We start from the raw sequence: 18,392 nt of genomic DNA, 5'->3' as shown, positions 1-18,392 counted from the left end.
GCGGGGGGGGGCCAGGCCTGCGGTAGGAACTCGGGCCGCGCGGCCAACGCCCGCAGCCCTAGGCAGGGGGGATTTAAGAGACACTAGGGGTGATCTGGGATGCGCGCCTCCTCCTGGTGGAAATTAACGAGGAAAGTGCTGGGAAAGGTGAGGGAATCCCCCTCTTTCCCCCCGCCCCGGCATCCTTTGGTGGTTTCTCATTTTGCATACAGTAATTTACCTTGGGTTGGAACAAAACCGCTGGTGAGTCTCGTGGAATTAACCCTGATTCGGGCACCTTTGGCTGTGACGAGTTAGATTTAGGCGAGACAGACAGCCGTGCAAATCAATAGCAGAAAGAAAGGAGCTGAGAACATACGGGGGCAGTAGCGTACGCCCAGCAGGTTGTAAGGGAGCTTCAGAAAGTCTCCCCACCGAGTTCCTTAAGCTGCCAACTTCAGATTTAGGTGTAATTAATGCGCTCCCACCTGTCCTGCCCCAACACTTCTTGGGTAGTTAGGGAACTTATGAAGAGAGAGAGACAGCCAACTTTAAGAAACAATAAAGATCCATGAGCAGGAGATGCATTCTTGATTCATTAGCTTTCTTCTCCCAAAATTAAAAACAGAAGGAAGAAAACGGCAGCCAAACCATCCTAGAAACAAAAGGCAAATAGCAAGGACGTGAGTCACTCTGAAAGCCGACCCGGCCACCTCCCCTCCTCCCAGATGTGGCGGGATGTGTCAGTGCCAGCCCCTTAAGCAAGGAGAGCTCACGGGGGAAGGGAAGGGAATGAGGAGCCTGAACTGGGAGAGCAGAAGTTTGGTCCCGAAATCGATCAAACCTAGGGGTGTCCGGTAGGCGGTGGAGGAGAGGACCGAGTTGGGGTAAGGGACAGGTTGAAGGATCTGTTATTATACCTTGTCGGTGCTCTCTCAATAACTCTTATCTCCCTTTGTCCCAATCCAGTAATTTCCCCGAAAAGGTAAGACGATGCAGGTTATTCCAGGCTTTTTCATTTTAGAAAAGAGCAACTAGGAAAAAAAATCGCTGTCAGGAAAAAGTATATCTAGTAATATAAGGGATGCTGAGGTTTGTGCCTCGGACGTGTGCCTTGAGGGTGAGGAGAAGCCCCAAGTCTTTGGATGCCTATTTACTTTTGTATAAAGTATGCAAAATCAACAGCCAAAAAAAAAAAAAAAAAGGCCCAGATAGAAGCTCGGTGGTCTGTAGAGGTTTGTGCAAAAAGCCAGTTTCATTCGTTTGCATCTTCAGCACGTTTATCTAAAGCCCTTTTTTCTTATTTTTAAAAGTGTTTTGTAACATGAATGTGAAGTACTTTGGAAAAAAAAAAAAGAATGTCAAAAGCTGCAGTCATGTTCTGTATCCTGATTGGGGTGGTGGTTATGTAAATCTATATATGTGTCAAAACTCATAAAATTTTGTACACCAAAGGAGTCAATTTTACAGTATAACTTTAGAAATAAAATTAACTACTCATGAGAGGGAAAAAAATCTGTGATAATGCTGTGCTGTGATATTAAAGCTTGTTCTAATCTATAGAGCAGCTGCTCTGTTAGAGATGCATTTTAGATTTTAGAAAGATAATTAATACATATTCTCATCTGATTCTCCAAGCTCAGAGTTAAGAAAGATATCTTTAGTAGTATTGTCTTCTTGTTCCTGTTGTTGTTGCGATTCTGTTTTACAAATGAAAACAACTGGGACTTTTGAACTAATAGTAACTAGCATTGACTGAGTTTCTGCTAGTTGTCAAGCCCTGTGTTGGTCACTTTCCAGATAGTATCTCTTTTACTCTTCACAGTACTCAGGTAGATCCTCTTACTGCAGTTTTACAGATGAGAAAATTGACTTAAAAATAAATTATGGGGGGATGGACAGCAGGTGGTGTAGTGGCTAAGGCACTGGACTCCTGCATAGCCAGCTAGGGTTCAAGTCCCAGATCTGATGGCTTCCTCTCCCTCTCTCCCGTAGCACATGTGCTCTGTACCAAATTTAAAAATAATAATAAATAAAATTAAATATTTCTTTTTAAAATAAATAAATTATATGGTTCATTGGAATGAGTAACAGAGATGAGAGCCAGGACCAAATTTGCCTCCTTCTTATGTCTCACATAATTGAGAGGTTATGCAAGGTCCGACTATGTTCTGTTTAAGCAGCCTAAGCCTCTTCCCTGCTTCTCTTTTGATTGTACTCCTTATCCACCTGCCCTCCACGTTCCTCCTGATGGCAAATTAGTTATATAATAGTTGCAAAATAGGAGCCCAGAAACATAGGACCATAGCTTTAACATGTACTTACTTCTGGCTCTGACACTTACTTGCTGTATCTCTTAAGGTATTTCTATTTCTTAATGTAAAGTACAACCACTATTAAAACTTTAAGGCATTTCTATGAGAATTGAGATAATGTACCTGTAGAATGTACATGTATCGTGATAATATGCGTGTTTAATGTACGCAGCAAAAAGCACCTGTTATTATTGCTCTCTTCCTGTCTTGTATTGTGACCCACTACATCTCTGTAACTATATTAGTGATTGGAGTACAAGGAAGAATAATTTAAAATCTTTTCAAATTGCCAGATTTAACAAAAACCTAGGGCACCTAGTTGAACTTGAATTTAAGTTTAACAATGAACAGTATTTTAATATAAGTATGTCCTATGTGGTATAGTAAAAAAAATGCTTTTTACACTTGAAATTCAAATTTAATTAGATGTCCCATGTTTTAATCTGGTCACAAAGTAGTTACCTGTGGGAAGAACCAGACACAGAAATAATAGCTCTCAATGCAGAAATGAATGCAGTTTTGTGTGTGTATCTTTCTTGGCTCCTGTCTCTTCGAATACATTTTGCTTCTATTTCTGCTGTTTTAAATATGAATGGGGATTATAGTATATGTATTATTCAAATGTTTTCTTTTTTAAAAAATAACCATACATTTTTCTGTGTTCATACATATAGGTACACCTTCTTTTTTAAAGCCTGCAAAATCTACACTTGTTACATACTAGTTTTTTTTTTTAACAGCCCTATTGAAAGACATTTAGATCAGTAACTACTTTTAAAAAAGGTTTCCTTCAAGTGAGAAAAGCTTACTAAGATCAGTTCTATTTTGATTGTCTTAAGCATTTAATTATCCTAAATTATCATACTTTCTTTAATCCTGACAGCTTGAAAATTTTTTGTGCACGATGCTATTTACATGCTCTAAAGCAGGACAGGATTTCAGAACACATTTTTTCCCATTTATTTTTCCATTCCAAAATGTAATAAAAAGAAGGATCTGAATGTCTTCATGGAGAACCAATTTAGCGTATTTCAATAGGTCATTTGTATCTTCCAGGAAAATATATCTATGCTATAGAAGACTGTTTCTTCCTTTTTGTTTTTTAAGAATTATTTATTTAATTTTATTTATTCATTCATTTATTTTCATTTGACCAGAGAAAGACAGACACACAGGGAGAAGAAAAGTGAGAAAGCAAGCCTTCAGGTTCAGGACTTGAACTCTAGCTGGCCATGTGGGAGTGTCCAGTGCATTTACCATCATGCCACCTGCTGGCTCTATAGAAGACTGTTTCTAAAGGAATTGTGTTTTTCTTTTCTTTTTTTGGAGAGGATTTTGCTATAGGGCATATGTACTCACCAGAAGGATACAGAGAGAGACATAAAGACAGAAAATGAGAAATCACCCCCCAGGGGGGATGGCCATGCAGCAATCCCTTCTCCATTCTCCTCTCGGGATCTTGGGCACGCATGTACACGAGTCCAGCGTGAGCTTAAGCCACTAGGTCTGAGACTCCAACCGTGGTCAACTACACAAGAGTCTTTATGCCAACTGCTGGAATTGTTTTTTTCTTTTAAAAACCCCATGGATGGAGCTGGCAGGTGGTGTGGTGGTTAAGGGGGCTGGATGCCAACATGGCCGACCACAGTTTGAGCCTCAGACCTGGAGTCTTGCATTCTCACTTTCTCTCTTGCTCACTCTCTTTCTCACTCTGTCTCTTTCTGGTCAAATTAAAATAAATAAAATTAAGTTTAAAAAATAATATTTTAAAAGAGAATTATTTACTTAATTTTATTTATCCATTATTTATTTTAATTTGACGAGAGAGAGAGCCATCAGTATGTCATAAAAGCACAAACTAATACTTAAAACCAGAACAATTGATTTGAAGGTCAATTGGAAAAAAAAAATAAAATAAAAAAGAGAGACAGGAGGGAAAAAGGGAAGGGAGAATATACATACATTTTTCATGGAGAAATATTTTTTAGACATTCTTAATGACTGGGCTGGCTCAGGGCCTCGTGGTTAAGGCAGCTGAATCCCACACGACTGGCCACTTGGTTGAAATCCCAGACCTGGTGGCTTGAGAAACATGCCTGGCTTGTGTATGTGCATACCAAAAATCCTAAAAGAAGGGAGAAATGGAGAAGTGATTGCAACATGTCCATTCTCCATGTGGGTTGCTGTCTCTCTCAGGCAAACTCATGCACCCCCTAATTTAAAAAGACAAAAATGCTAATTATTAACAAGACTATCATTTTCTCTTTTTCTTTTTCTCTTGGTAGAAGTTTTTGCTATAGGGTGCGTTTGCTCCCTGGGAGGAGAGGTATTTTCTTGCTTTCCCATATTTCTTGTGACCCTGTGGTGATTTCTAGTCATCTGATGGATGGTGTGTTTCTTCCTAATTCTTGAAGTTCAATCTGAGCGTTCAGGAGTGTGCAGAAGGAGGTGATCTGGAATCTCTTTGCCATTCCATTTTTATTCCTTTGTGCAGCAGATTCAGTGGATATTGAGGAATATGTTAACCCTAATAGTATTTGGATGTTTGGCTATGCTTCCCTTAGAAACACAAAGAATGGAGATTGAGGAGAAGAGTGATGAGATAAAAGAAAAAGAGAAGGAAACAGAAAGAAAAAAGGGAAAAACAAAAAGAGAGAAGAAAAAAATTTTTTTTAATTATTAAAAAATAAAGGAATAAAACCATGTGGCACGCAAGCGCTCTGCACAAAATCACTAATTCTCAGGAGCCATGGTGTGCGCACTTGCTAGAAAGAGCAAGAGTGGGAGAGAGAAAAGCTGAGGAATCACTCTCCAATGGGATGACCATGTCACAGTTCCTTCTCCATTCTCCTCTCAGGATTTTGAGCACACACATGTGTCCAGTGTGATTTTCAAACCGCTGAGACCGGGACTCAAACCATTCAGTCTGCCATATGGGTCCCAGTCACTTTAACAACTATACCACGTGACTGGCCCAGTAAACATTTTTTTAAGACCTCACTGTGTGTCCTGCTCCTATTCGATCCACTTGAGATATGAAGGTAGGCAGGATGAAAAAAAACGTGCCCACAGATAACACACAGTCTAAAGCGGGAGACTGGCAGGAAACACATGGTAGGTGAAACAGTCAGGATGGAGGGAGGAGATTGTCAGGAGGTGGCTTCATTGGGGCAGTAATACTTGTGTTGTATTTAGAAGTATTAATAAGAAATTACCAGACAAAGGATTGGCACATTAGTGAAAATACCCAGAGAATTTGTTCAGTTGTAAAGAAAACATAGAGATGAGCACAGCACACAATGTAGAGAGTAGTACAAGGTCAGATCTGAAATGGTGAGATCAGGTTACTGAGTTCCAGGCTAGAAAGTTTACTTATCCTGTAGTGTTGTGGAGTCAGTGAAGGTTTTCAGCACAGGAATGACATGTCACCTGTGCATTTAGAGAGATCACATTTGCAATCTGCCTAAAAGGTGAATTATTAGCAGAGAATGGAGAAAGATTGGGAGATTCAAGTGAAATGATGAAGAACTAAACTAGAGCAGAGGTAAAGACTGGCAAAGCAGAAATAGATTATACAGACCAGGGATCCTCGACATGGTGGCACTGCACCCAGTGGGCGTGTGGGATATTTCTGGAGATGTTTGCTAGTTGTCACTATAACCGAGGAGAGCTACTGGCATTTAGTGGGTTAATGTCAGGGATATTAGATGTCCTATAGTTAAAGGAACAATTCATATAATGAAGAATGTTCTGCATGCCAAATGACTTTCAAATATCCATCTAGTCACTCTTGTATATGAAAATCTCAGCCTAGAAACAACTCTATTTTACACTTAAGCTCCAACAACTTGTAATATGGCTTTATTATACAGTGACTATTTCAGGAATCTGGGTACTTGGTTCATTAAGGAGAGAATATATATATTCTTTATATATTCAACCTATATATTGGGTTGGTGCAAAAGCAATTGTGGTTTTGGACCATGAATTTTAAATTATTGTAACTATGTGGGACCAGCAGTTAGCGTAATGGCTATGTCCCATGTAGCTGACCACGGTTAGAGTCCCGGACCTGGTGGCTTAAACTCACGCTGGGCGTGTGTGCATGTGTGCCCAAGATCCTGAGAGGAGAATGGAGGAGAAGGGATTGCAGTGTGGCCATCCCCCCTGGGGGGTGATTTCTTGCTTTCTCTCTCTCTCTCACTGTCTTTCTGGCGAGCGCACACGCCCTATAGCAAAAACCTCTCAAAAAAATTATAACTATGCTCAAATACATCTTTATTAATCAAAATAGGAGCCACTACAATCAACACATTTTTGCCAAAATACAGATGTTTATTCTCATAGCATGAGAATGCATACTTTGGGATTCAATAAACTCTTGGAAAGCATTTTCCACATTCTGCTAGTTGTGGATGCTTTTTTCTGCAAAATGTTGTCAAGACGCTTGAAGTGGTAGTTGGTTGGAGAGAAGTTAGGTGAAGATGGTGTGATGAGGCAAAACTTCATAGCCCAATTCATTTAATTTTTGAAGTGTTGGTTGTGCAGTGTGCAGTCAAATTTTGTCATGGAGAAAAATCAGCCCTTTCTGTTGACTAATGCCGGCTGTAGGTGTTACAGTTGTGTATGTATCTCAGCGATTTGTTGAGCATACTTAGACGGAATGGTTTCACTGGGATTCAGAAAGCTGTAATGGATCAGTTGTGTTGTATTTAGAAGTATTAATAAGAAATTACCAGACAAAGGATTGGCACATTAGTGAAAATACCCAGAGAATTTGTTCAGTTGTAAAGAAAACATAGAGATGAGCACAGCACACAATGTAGAGAGTAGTACAAGGTCAGATCTGAAATGGTGAGATCAGGTTACTGAGTTCCAGGCTAGAAAGTTTACTTATCCTGTAGTGTTGTGGAGTCAGTGAAGGTTTTCAGCACAGGAATGACATGTCACCTGTGCATTTAGAGAGATCACATTTGCAATCTGCCTAAAAGGTGAATTATTAGCAGAGAATGGAGAAAGATTGGGAGATTCAAGTGAAATGATGAAGAACTAAACTAGAGCAGAGGTAAAGACTGGCAAAGCAGAAATAGATTATACAGACCAGGGATCCTCGACATGGTGGCACTGCACCCAGTGGGCGTGTGGGATATTTCTGGAGATGTTTGCTAGTTGTCACTATAACCGAGGAGAGCTACTGGCATTTAGTGGGTTAATGTCAGGGATATTAGATGTCCTATAGTTAAAGGAACAATTCATATAATGAAGAATGTTCTGCATGCCAAATGACTTTCAAATATCCATCTAGTCACTCTTGTATATGAAAATCTCAGCCTAGAAACAACTCTATTTTACACTTAAGCTCCAACAACTTGTAATATGGCTTTATTATACAGTGACTATTTCAGGAATCTGGGTACTTGGTTCATTAAGGAGAGAATATATATATTCTTTATATATTCAACCTATATATTGGGTTGGTGCAAAAGCAATTGTGGTTTTGGACCATGAATTTTAAATTATTGTAACTATGTGGGACCAGCAGTTAGCGTAATGGCTATGTCCCATGTAGCTGACCACGGTTAGAGTCCCGGACCTGGTGGCTTAAACTCACGCTGGGTGTGTGTGCATGTGTGCCCAAGATCCTGAGAGGAGAATGGAGGAGAAGGGATTGCAGTGTGGCCATCCCCCCTGGGGGGTGATTTCTTGCTTTCTCTCTCTCTCTCACTGTCTTTCTGGCGAGCGCACACGCCCTATAGCAAAAACCTCTCAAAAAAATTATAACTATGCTCAAATACATCTTTATTAATCAAAATAGGAGCCACTACAATCAACACATTTTTGCCAAAATACAGATGTTTATTCTCATAGCATGAGAATGCATACTTTGGGATTCAATAAACTCTTGGAAAGCATTTTCCACATTCTGCTAGTTGTGGATGCTTTTTTCTGCAAAATGTTGTCAAGACGCTTGAAGTGGTAGTTGGTTGGAGAGAAGTTAGGTGAAGATGGTGTGATGAGGCAAAACTTCATAGCCCAATTCATTTAATTTTTGAAGTGTTGGTTGTGCAGTGTGCAGTCAAATTTTGTCATGGAGAAAAATCAGCCCTTTCTGTTGACTAATGCCGGCTGTAGGTGTTACAGTTGTGTATGTATCTCAGCGATTTGTTGAGCATACTTAGACGGAATGGTTTCACTGGGATTCAGAAAGCTGTAATGGATCAGACCCCACCAAACAGTGACCATGACTTTTTTTTTTTTGATGCAAGTTTAGCTTTGAGAAGTGCTTTGGAACTTCTTCCCAAGTCCACCCACCAAGCTGGTCATAGAAAGCTGTCACATAAAATCCAGTTTTTTTTTTGCATGTCACAATCTGATTGAGAAATTATTTGTTGTTGTGGAGAAGAGAAAAGAACACTTCAAGATGATGATTTTTTTAAATTTTTGGTCAGCTCATGAGGCACCCACCTATTGAACTTTTCACCTTTCCAATTTTCTTCAAATGTTGAACAAGCATAGAATGGTTGACATTGAGTTCTTCAGCAACTTCTAGTGTAGCTGTAAGGGGATCAGCTTTGATGATTGTCCTCAATTGGTTGCTGTCAACTTCTGTTGGCCAGCTGCTATGCTGTTTATCTTCAAGCATCTCGTCTCCTTTGCAAAACTTCTTGAACCATCCCCACACACTGCACTGTACATTCATTAGCAGTTGCTGGCCTCATGTGTTGATACCGCAAGTTATCTTCCCTGCTTTAAGACCCATTTTGAACTTGAATAAGAAAATTACTTGAATTTGCTTTTTGTCTAGCATCATTTCTATAGTCTAAAATTCATACAAAATAAAGTAATAAGTCATTAGCAGAGAAAAACATAGAGTGAGATATGCACATTAAAATGTTGTGTAACTTAACCACATTTATCTAAGAATGTATCCAATATCAAATGGCAGATTTAAACAATACAAAAAAAGTTTTATTTATTTGAATATTGGTCTAACTTCTCTTAAATTTTGCTTATTTGTAAGTAGGTGGAACTGTATTACGATTTTATTAGGTCTTCTAATTTAGTTATGTCTTACATATTTATACAAGGGGTCTTCAAAAAGTCTATGGAAAAATAGAATTAAAGTACAAGTTTATTTAAAAATCCATGCACAGCTTCCTCATAATATGCATGCTCTTCAAAATGTTTGTACATATGTTGAACTATCTATACATATTATGTACTATTTACTCTCCTTTATGTCTCATTTAATATTCTAGTTAATATAGTATACATATGTAAAATCATTATTTGTGAAGGTACATTTTATATAATAAAAGAGAGCTTATAAAATATTTGTTCTGGGGGCCAGCAAGTGGCATGGTGGTTAAAGGTGCTGGACTCCCACATGGCCGACCACAGTTCAAGTCTCAACCTGGTGGCTTGCTTTCTCACTTCCTCTCTCTCTCTCTCTGTCTCTCTCTAATCAAACTGGAAAATAATAATGATAATAATAAATAAAAGTTAAATAAAATAATTCTTTAAAAATAAATAAAATAAAATATTTGTTTTAAAAAGGAAACAGTTTTAGAAAATTTGAAAACAACTTATGTAGATCTTTAAAAGTTACAATTGGTCCAGCGCATGGCCTGGTGATTAAGGTAGCTGTATCCCACATGGCCAACCTTGCAGTTTGAGTCCTAGGCCTGGCAACTTGAAAAACACACTGGGTGTGAATGTCTGCATACCCAACATCCCAAAAAAGATAGAGATATGGAGGGGAAGGGATTATGTCATAACCTTGCCTTATGGAGGGTACTTTTTCAATTTCCCTCTCTCTTTCTCTGTCTCTCTGGTGAGCACATGTGCCCTCTGGCAAAAAATTTTTTAAAAGTTCAGATCTATAAATCTTCATGATTTATTCACTATAGATGAAGATACAGACATTTATACCATAATTCTAAATATTATAACATTTTAGGCCAAACGTGGTGGCACAACAGAATTGCAATGTTCTATGATGCTCAGCCCACACGGGTAGGTCCCAGGTGGACATCCACAGGTCTCCCTATAATGCCTGGAACACACACATGCCACGTGCCTATGATCCTGGGTGACAGAAACCGGGAATAGGTCATGATGTGAAGACCATGTCAAGAGTGCTTGTCTAGGGAACCAGCAGTTAGCGTATTGGCTATGTCGCTGAACTCCCACGTAGTCGACCGCGGTTTGTGTCCCAGACCCAGTGGCTTAAAACTCACGCCAGGCGCGTGTGCGTGCGTGCCCAAGATCCCGAGAGGAGAATGGAGGAGAAGGGATTGCGGCGTGACCATCCCCCCTGGGGGGTGATTTCTCGCTTTCTGTCTCTATGTCTCTCTCTGTCTGTCTGGCGAGCGCACGCGCCCTACAGTGAAAATCTCTCAAAAAAAAGAAAAAAGAGTGCTTGTCTGTCTGTCTCTGTCATGGAAGAAACAAATAAGTTAAAAACTTTTAATGTTACAGGTAACTTCATTTTAAATGAATAATCTTAAATGAATAATATTAAATAATTCATCTTAAGTGCACTTTTAAGAGAAATTCTAATAATTCTAGATTTAAGAGTCAAGTTTGATTGTGAGAAAGCTGAAACATACTTTAGAGGAAGGATAGAGAAATTATTGTTTAAACAATAATGTTTTATTTGGATGAAATTCTTGTCCTTATAAGGAAGTGTGATGACTATTCAAATCAGCAATGTTACCTAATATCTTTTTTAATCTAAATTAATTCAACTCTGAAAGTGACATTGAAGATTTCACATTTCTCTAATTCTTTTTCATGATGGGTTCTAAACCAAAACTGGAATCCAGTAAAAAAAAAATAGGAGCAATTGCCATTGTAGCCACCATCCAAATTCAACTAATTTCAATTAAATTTAATACAGTTCAATAAATGTATACTAATGCGCCTTTTTTTTTTTTTTGGTAGTATTCACTTTGTGTTCCAAACAGAGCTACCTCCAAACCAGCCATTTCCCTGGCACATTGACAGGCATTCTGTTGCATGTCCATTCAGAGCTTCAGCAAAAAAACAAGCCAAAATTTAGATCCATGACTCAGGTTTCTCTAATCTATTTTACAACTCTTATCCAGTGGCTAAAGGGTCAATAAGATGATTACAAGCACTACTTGAAATATTCAAATCCAATGTATATTTATTCAAATCCAAGTGAGTATTTATGAGATTTAGTTTAGATATCCATATAAAAGCCAGGTGGCATGCTAGTTAAAGGCATTGGATTCCCACATGACTGACCATGGTTCGAATTTTGGACCTGGCAGCTTGCTTTCTCACTTTCTCTTTCTCTCTCTCTCTCTGGTCAAATTGAAAAATGATAATAACAAATGGAATTAAATAAATAAATAATTCTAAAAAAAAGAAAAAGCCAAGGAAGAGAAGACTAAAAAAATTATGTATTTTGAAACAGAAATGTATCACATTAATTTGATAGTGAAAAAATGGAAGTTAAGGAGGAACCAGAGGGACGAAGTCAAGCCAGCGTCAAACCATATGGCCTGACCCAGTGGCTGCTGGTAGGAGTTCGGTATAGAGCACATTCCAAATGATCCCTGGACTGAACTTGAATACAAGCCTGCTGGAGCAATGTCTAACAAGTGGTACTTTAACCTAAGCAATATTGATGTGCCATTCACCAAGGACTGATATTCAAAATACTGATCGTTTACAACTAGTATGGTACAGAAACCTACCAATTAGTGTTCAATAATCAGACAGGGAACCACCAGTAAACAAGTAAGAGGTCTTTGTCAGTGCATGCAGATACAAGCCTGAATACAAGCCCAGAACCTTCATAAAAGCACTAAGACACAGAGGCTCCAGATCAGCTCCACCCTCGCCCTCCACAGTATGAGCAGTCATTCTAAAACTGCTCCCTCACTTCTATGTTTCACCATAAAGAACTGGAAGCTTCTATAAAATAAAAAGATAACCAGTAGCTATTCATAAGCTGAACTGACTTCTTAAATAAATATTTTTGGAATGTGTGAAGAGTGTTTAGGCATTGTTCTGAGAACTAAGGATGCAAAGTGAGTTAGACAAGGGTTCTGCTTTTCATGGAACATATTGTTTTCATGTATGTATGTATATATTTTTGCCAGAGAGTGCATGCACCTGCCAGAGAAAAAGAGAGAAAGCACTCCCTAACGGGGCATTATCATGCTACAATCCTTTTTGCTCTATTTCTCCTTTTCATCAGGATTTTAGGCATGCACATGAAAAACACTTAGAAATAGACTGTTAGGAGTTGAAATTCAAACTGGGGTCATCCATGCGGGATCCATCTCCCTTAACTGTTAAGCTATAGGGCAGGCCCTTCCACTAATGTATTTAATCAATGAACTTGAGTGCAGAAATCTAGTTTTCTTCTTTTTAGTTTAATTAAAATATTGGGGTGGGGGAGGCAGTGGTGGTTAAGGCAGCTGTATCTCATATGGCAGGCTGCATGATTTGAGTCCTGGACATGGCAACTTGGAAAACACTCTGGGCATGTGTGTATGCTTGCCCAAAATCCTGAGGAGAAATGGAGAAAGGATTACAACATGACAGTCCCCCATAGGGAGAGGGTGCTTTCTCACTTTCTCTCTCTCTCTCTCTCCCTCCCTGTTTTGTTTCAAAAAATTGTAAAAAATTGTCCAAAACATATTCAACATTAGAAACTTGTATAAAAACCTGTGTACCTATTACTCAGCCTTAGAATACTAACATTTGGTTTCTCCAATTTTCTTTTGCATAAACTTAAACAATTTAATAAGTTTTAACTTAAGTGTGCACTCTTGAAATCATCATTATAATCAATGAAATGAACATATTCTACACTCTCAGTAATTTTCTTATGCTCCTTTGTAATCTCTCTACCCACATCACAGAAAACTATTAATTTGGTTTCTGTCCATATAGATTAGTGTGAATTCTATAACTTCATATGAATGGAATCATATAATATGTGCTCCTCTTTATCTGACTTCTTTTACTCTGTATCATTAATATGAGATTCATCTATTCTATTATGAATATCCATAATTCATTCCTTTTTATTTTTTTAATGCTGAATAATACTGCATAGTATGCAAGTCATTTTTGTTTATCCTTTACCTGTATATGGGCAGTTGAGCTCTTTCCAGTTTGGGGCTGCACTATATATATAATGCTATAACAATCATTCACATTCAGTTCTTTATATGGACATATGTTTCTGTTTCTTTAGCATAAATACTGAAAGTAAAGTGGTGGGGTCATGCAGTAGGTTTATTTTTAACTTTTTCAGAAATTGCCAACTGTTTTTTTTTTTTTGAGAGTTTTTTTTTCACTATAGGGTGCGTGCGCTCACCAGACAGACAGAGAGAGACAGAAAGCGAGAAATCACCCCCCAGCGGGGATGGTCACGCTGCAATCCCTTCTCCTCCATTCTCCTCTCGGCATCTTGGGCACACATGCACATGCGCCTGGCGTGGGTTTTAAGCCCCCGGGTCCGGGATGCGAACCGCAGTTGACTACGTGGGAGTCCAGCAACATAACCATTACACTGACTGCTGGTTCCCAGCCAACTGGTTTTCAAAATGGTTGTACCACTTTACATTACAATCAACAGTGAATAAGATTCACGATTGCTTGACATTATTTCAACACTTGGTAAGGTTAGACTTTTTAATTTTAGATATTCTATTGGGTTGTTGGAAAACTCTTGATGTTATTTTTCTTTTTTTAATAATTATTTTATTTAACTTTATTTGTCCATTTATTCACTTTTAAATTGACCAGAAAGGGAGAGAAAGTGAGAAAGCAAGCCAAGCCACCAGGTCCAGGACTCCAACTATGGTCAGTCATGTGGGAGTCCAGTGCCCTTAACCGCCATGCCACCTGCCAGCCCCATGATGTATTTTTCTATGTAAAAATGTGTCATGACTTTTTTGACAACCCAATAACTGGTTTGTAGTTCTATATCATTTTACTTTTAATTGGTTAATGATGTTGAATACCTTCTCGGTCCTTATTTGCCATCTGCGTATCTATCATAAAATGTCTGATCAATTCATTTGTCCATTTTTAAAAATTGGTATGTTTGTTTTCTTTCTTTAAGTTTCTTTCTTTCTTTCTTTCTTTCGAGAGAGAGAGAGAGAGAGAGAGACAGGTGATTACGCCACAATCCCCTCAACCTCAACTGGCCTGGATCATATCCAGTGTGTACAGGAAGACCTTGGATGTGAACCTGGGACCTTCCCACATAGCTCCAACATTGTGGAGCATTGCGTAACTGCTGTGCAACCATGGATGGCCAGAGCTGTTTTCTTGTTATTGAGTTTTAAGAGTTCTTTTCATATATTTTCTAGCTACCAAGAAATAATAATAAATTAGAGTTCTATACCTAAACAAAAAATGTTGAAGCTTCCAATTTAAGGGAAAGGTAAAGAATCCTGCAGTCGCCCAAGCAAAAAATTGGTACTTGTAAAGGTAGAAAAATCTAGCTGATTCATCATTTTTTTTCTGTGCTATTAGATGCCAGAAAACTTTGGAGCATTATCCATAGCATAAGTTTCAAAAAATAAATTAATTCTGAAAAATATGTATATACTGCATTTTAATAGCTGATAATTCAAATGTGACAAAGGGTATAAAGAAAAAATTCTCCCTTTACTCCTGTCCCTCAGTTACCCAGTTAACCTCTCCACTGGCAACCAACTTTTATCAGGTTATTGTTTTATATCTAGTTATATCTTGTATATATGTATATAAATTCATTTCCATAAATAGTTGAACATGACACATTGTTCTACACTTTGCTTTAACTTAACAGTAATTCACAAAGATCATTCCTTATTATAATAACTAAAACCTTTTTTTTTTAGATTTTTACTGTAGGATACGTGTGCTCACTGGGGAGAAGGAGAGGCCATGAGAGGGAAAGTGAAAATATCACCTATCACCCTCCGGAGAAGAGGATTGCTCCACAATCCCTTCTCCATTCTCCTCTTAGGACTTTGGGTGCACACACACATGGGCCCAGTGTGATTTTCAGTCCACTGGGTCTAGGACTATAACCATGGTCAGCCATTGGGAGTCCACACCTTAACCATTAAGCCACCCTCTGGCCCCCATACAGATCTCTTTTATAGGTACCAGTTTTTATTGGATTTTTCTATGTAACAAACCACCTCAAAACTTGGTGGCTTAAGGATCAAGTGGTTGTGTAGTGGTACAATATAATGCTTTGTGATACTGACCAACATGGGAAGGTTCCAGGTTCATATCTGGAGACCTCCCTGAATATGCCAGGCACACATGTGCCATGATCCAGCACTGGCTAAAACTGAGGTGGTTGGATTGTGGCATCAAGATTCTGTTAGAAGCACTGTCTCTTTCTCTCTCACATGCATGAAGAAGTAAATAATAAATAAGTCTTTAAAAACCTCAGTGGTTTAAAACAATTGGTTTTAAGTATAGTTTATATATCTATAGCTTATGTATAAGTATAGTTTAGGCTGAGGATTGGATGATATGAGTTGGACATAGTTAACAAACTGCTAATTGTGGCTTGCTCAGACTTCTGAAATTGACTGGTGGGATAGTCTCGACTTAATCACCTTATCTGAAGACAGTTTTGCTCTACGTGTCTCTTACCATCCTCCCAAACTAGTGAAATAGCTCATGTGTTCTTTTTATTTTTTAAGAGTTATTTAGTTTTATTTACTATTATAATTTAATTTTCTATAGGGCACATGTGCTCACCAGAGAGAAATAGAGAGAGAGAAAGCAAGCTGCCAGGTCCTGAACTGAAACCACAGTAGACTATGTGGGAGTTCGACACCTTACCCGCATGCCACCTGCTGACCCCTTGTGTGTAATTCTTATGGCAGCAGTTTAACACAGGAGCAAGGAAGCTTGATCCTTGTAAGTCCTTTTTACAATACTGTTTGCATTGCATTTGTCACCATGCTGTAAGCCAAAGCAAACCAAGGAGCAGGAATTTACACCCATCCAAAGTGGGAGAGCACAACAATGTAATATGATGAAAGGAGTATTCAAAGGAAGGTCTGAAGAAATGGGCTACTGATGAGGTTCACCACAAACTGATATTCCACCATTTATTTAAAACTCCCTCCCCACCATTAAGATGTCTTCAGCCTTTTGCTATTGCAGATAATACAACGATGAGTGAGTACACATGTCATCTCCCACAAATGCTGGTGTGGTTATAGAATAAATCCTTAGAAGTGAAATTCTTGGCTAAAGAATCTGGGCTTTTGTAATTTTTTTGTTAATTTATTTATTTCATGAGAGAGAAACAGAGAGAAGCCACCTTTAAAGAGCGATTAGTAAATAATTCACATGGTGGCTTAAGGATCAAGTGGTCGTGTAGTGGTTCAATATAATGCTTTGTGAGACTGACCAACATGGGAAGGTTCCAGGTTCATATCTGGAGACCTCCCTGAATATGCCAGGCACACATGTGCCATGATCCAGCACTGGCTAAAACTGAGGTGGTTGGATTGTGGCATCAAGATTCTGTTAGAAGCACTGTCTCTTTCTCTCTCACATGCATGAAGAAGTAAATAATAAATAAGTCTTTAAAAACCTCAGTGGTTTAAAACAATTGGTTTTAAGTATAGTTTATATATCTATAGCTTATGTATAAGTATAGTTTAGGCTGAGGATTGGATGATATGAGTTGGACATAGTTAACAAACTGCTAATTGTGGCTTGCTCAGACTTCTGAAATTGACTGGTGGGATAGTCTCGACTTAATCACCTTATCTGAAGACAGTTTTGCTCTACGTGTCTCTTACCATCCTCCCAAACTAGTGAAATAGCTCATGTGTTCTTTTTATTTTTTAAGAGTTATTTAGTTTTATTTACTATTATAATTTAATTTTCTATAGGGCACATGTGCTCACCAGAGAGAAACAGAGAGAGAGAAAGCAAGCTGCCAGGTCCTGGACTGAAATCACAGTAGACTATGTGGGAGTTCGACACCTTACCCGCATGCCACCTGCTGACCCCTTGTGTGTAATTCTTATGGCAGCAGTTTAATACAGGAGCAAGGAAGCTTGATCCTTGTAAGTCCTTTTTACAATACTGTTTGCATTGCATTTGTCACCATGCTGTAAGCCAAAGCAAACCAAGGAGCAGGAATTTACACCCATCCAAAGTGGGAGAGCACAACAATGTAATATGATGAAAGGAGTATTCAAAGGAAGGTCTGAAGAAATGGGCTATTGATGAGGTTCACCACAAACTGATATTCCACCATTTATTTAAAACTCCCTCCCCACCATTAAGATGTCTTCAGCCTTTTGCTATTGCAGATAATACAACGATGAGTGAGTACACATGTCATCTCCCACAAATGCTGGTGTGGTTATAGAATAAATCCTTAGAAGTGAAATTCTTGGCTAAAGAATCTGGGCTTTTGTAATTTTTTTGTTAATTTATTTATTTCATGAGAGAGAAACAGAGAGAAGCCACCTTTAAAGAGCGATTAGTAAATAATTCACAAATGGGGGGAGGGTGATTATTAAAATACAAATAGAAGATACTTAGAACCCTGCAATGTAGCCAGTATGAAAATATGTGATCATATGCTGGCAGTAGTCAGACTTCTATCCTCAATCTGTTTGAATATGAATGGAAAAACTCTTTGAAAAAAATTTGCCAGAGGGTGCATGCACTCACTAGAGAGAGACAGAGAAAAAACAAGAAAGCATCTTCCCATGGGATGTGGTCAAGCCACAATCCTTTCTCCATTTCTCCCTCCTCTTGGCATCCTGGGCATGCATGCATCTGTGCTCATGTATTTCTCAAGCTACACACCACTGAATGTGGGACTTGAACCACACGGTTGGTCATGTGGGATCTAGTTGCCTTAAACAGCAGGCCACTGACTGACCCTGGAAAACTCCTAAAGACAAAAACAAAAACATGGGACCAGCAGTTAGTGTAATGGCTGTGTTGCTGGACTTCCATGTAGTCGACCGTGGTTCAAGTCCTGGATCTGGTGGCTTAAACTCATGCCAGGCATGTGTGTGTGTGTGCCCAAGATCCCAAGAAGAGAAAGGAGAAGGGATT

General features: G+C 38.7%; 1 long non-coding RNA gene across 1 annotated transcript in view; it reads left to right on the top strand.

The window, feature by feature from the left end:
• Nucleotides 1–36: 36 nt before the first annotated feature.
• Nucleotides 37–18,392, top strand: part of LOC102483314 (uncharacterized) — a 43,870-nt gene continuing 25,514 nt past the window's right edge. Inside the window, exon 1 of the long non-coding RNA XR_333807.2 lies at nucleotides 37–147. This is a non-coding gene — a long non-coding RNA (uncharacterized LOC102483314). The remainder of the gene's footprint in view (nucleotides 148–18,392) is intronic.

This window comes from Tupaia chinensis, unplaced genomic scaffold (genome assembly GCF_000334495.1).
Source record: "Tupaia chinensis unplaced genomic scaffold, TupChi_1.0 Scaffold000097_1, whole genome shotgun sequence".
Lineage (NCBI taxonomy): Eukaryota > Metazoa > Chordata > Mammalia > Scandentia > Tupaiidae > Tupaia > Tupaia belangeri.
Note: the sequence above shows the minus strand (reverse complement) of the source record. Positions and strands in the feature narration are given on the sequence as shown.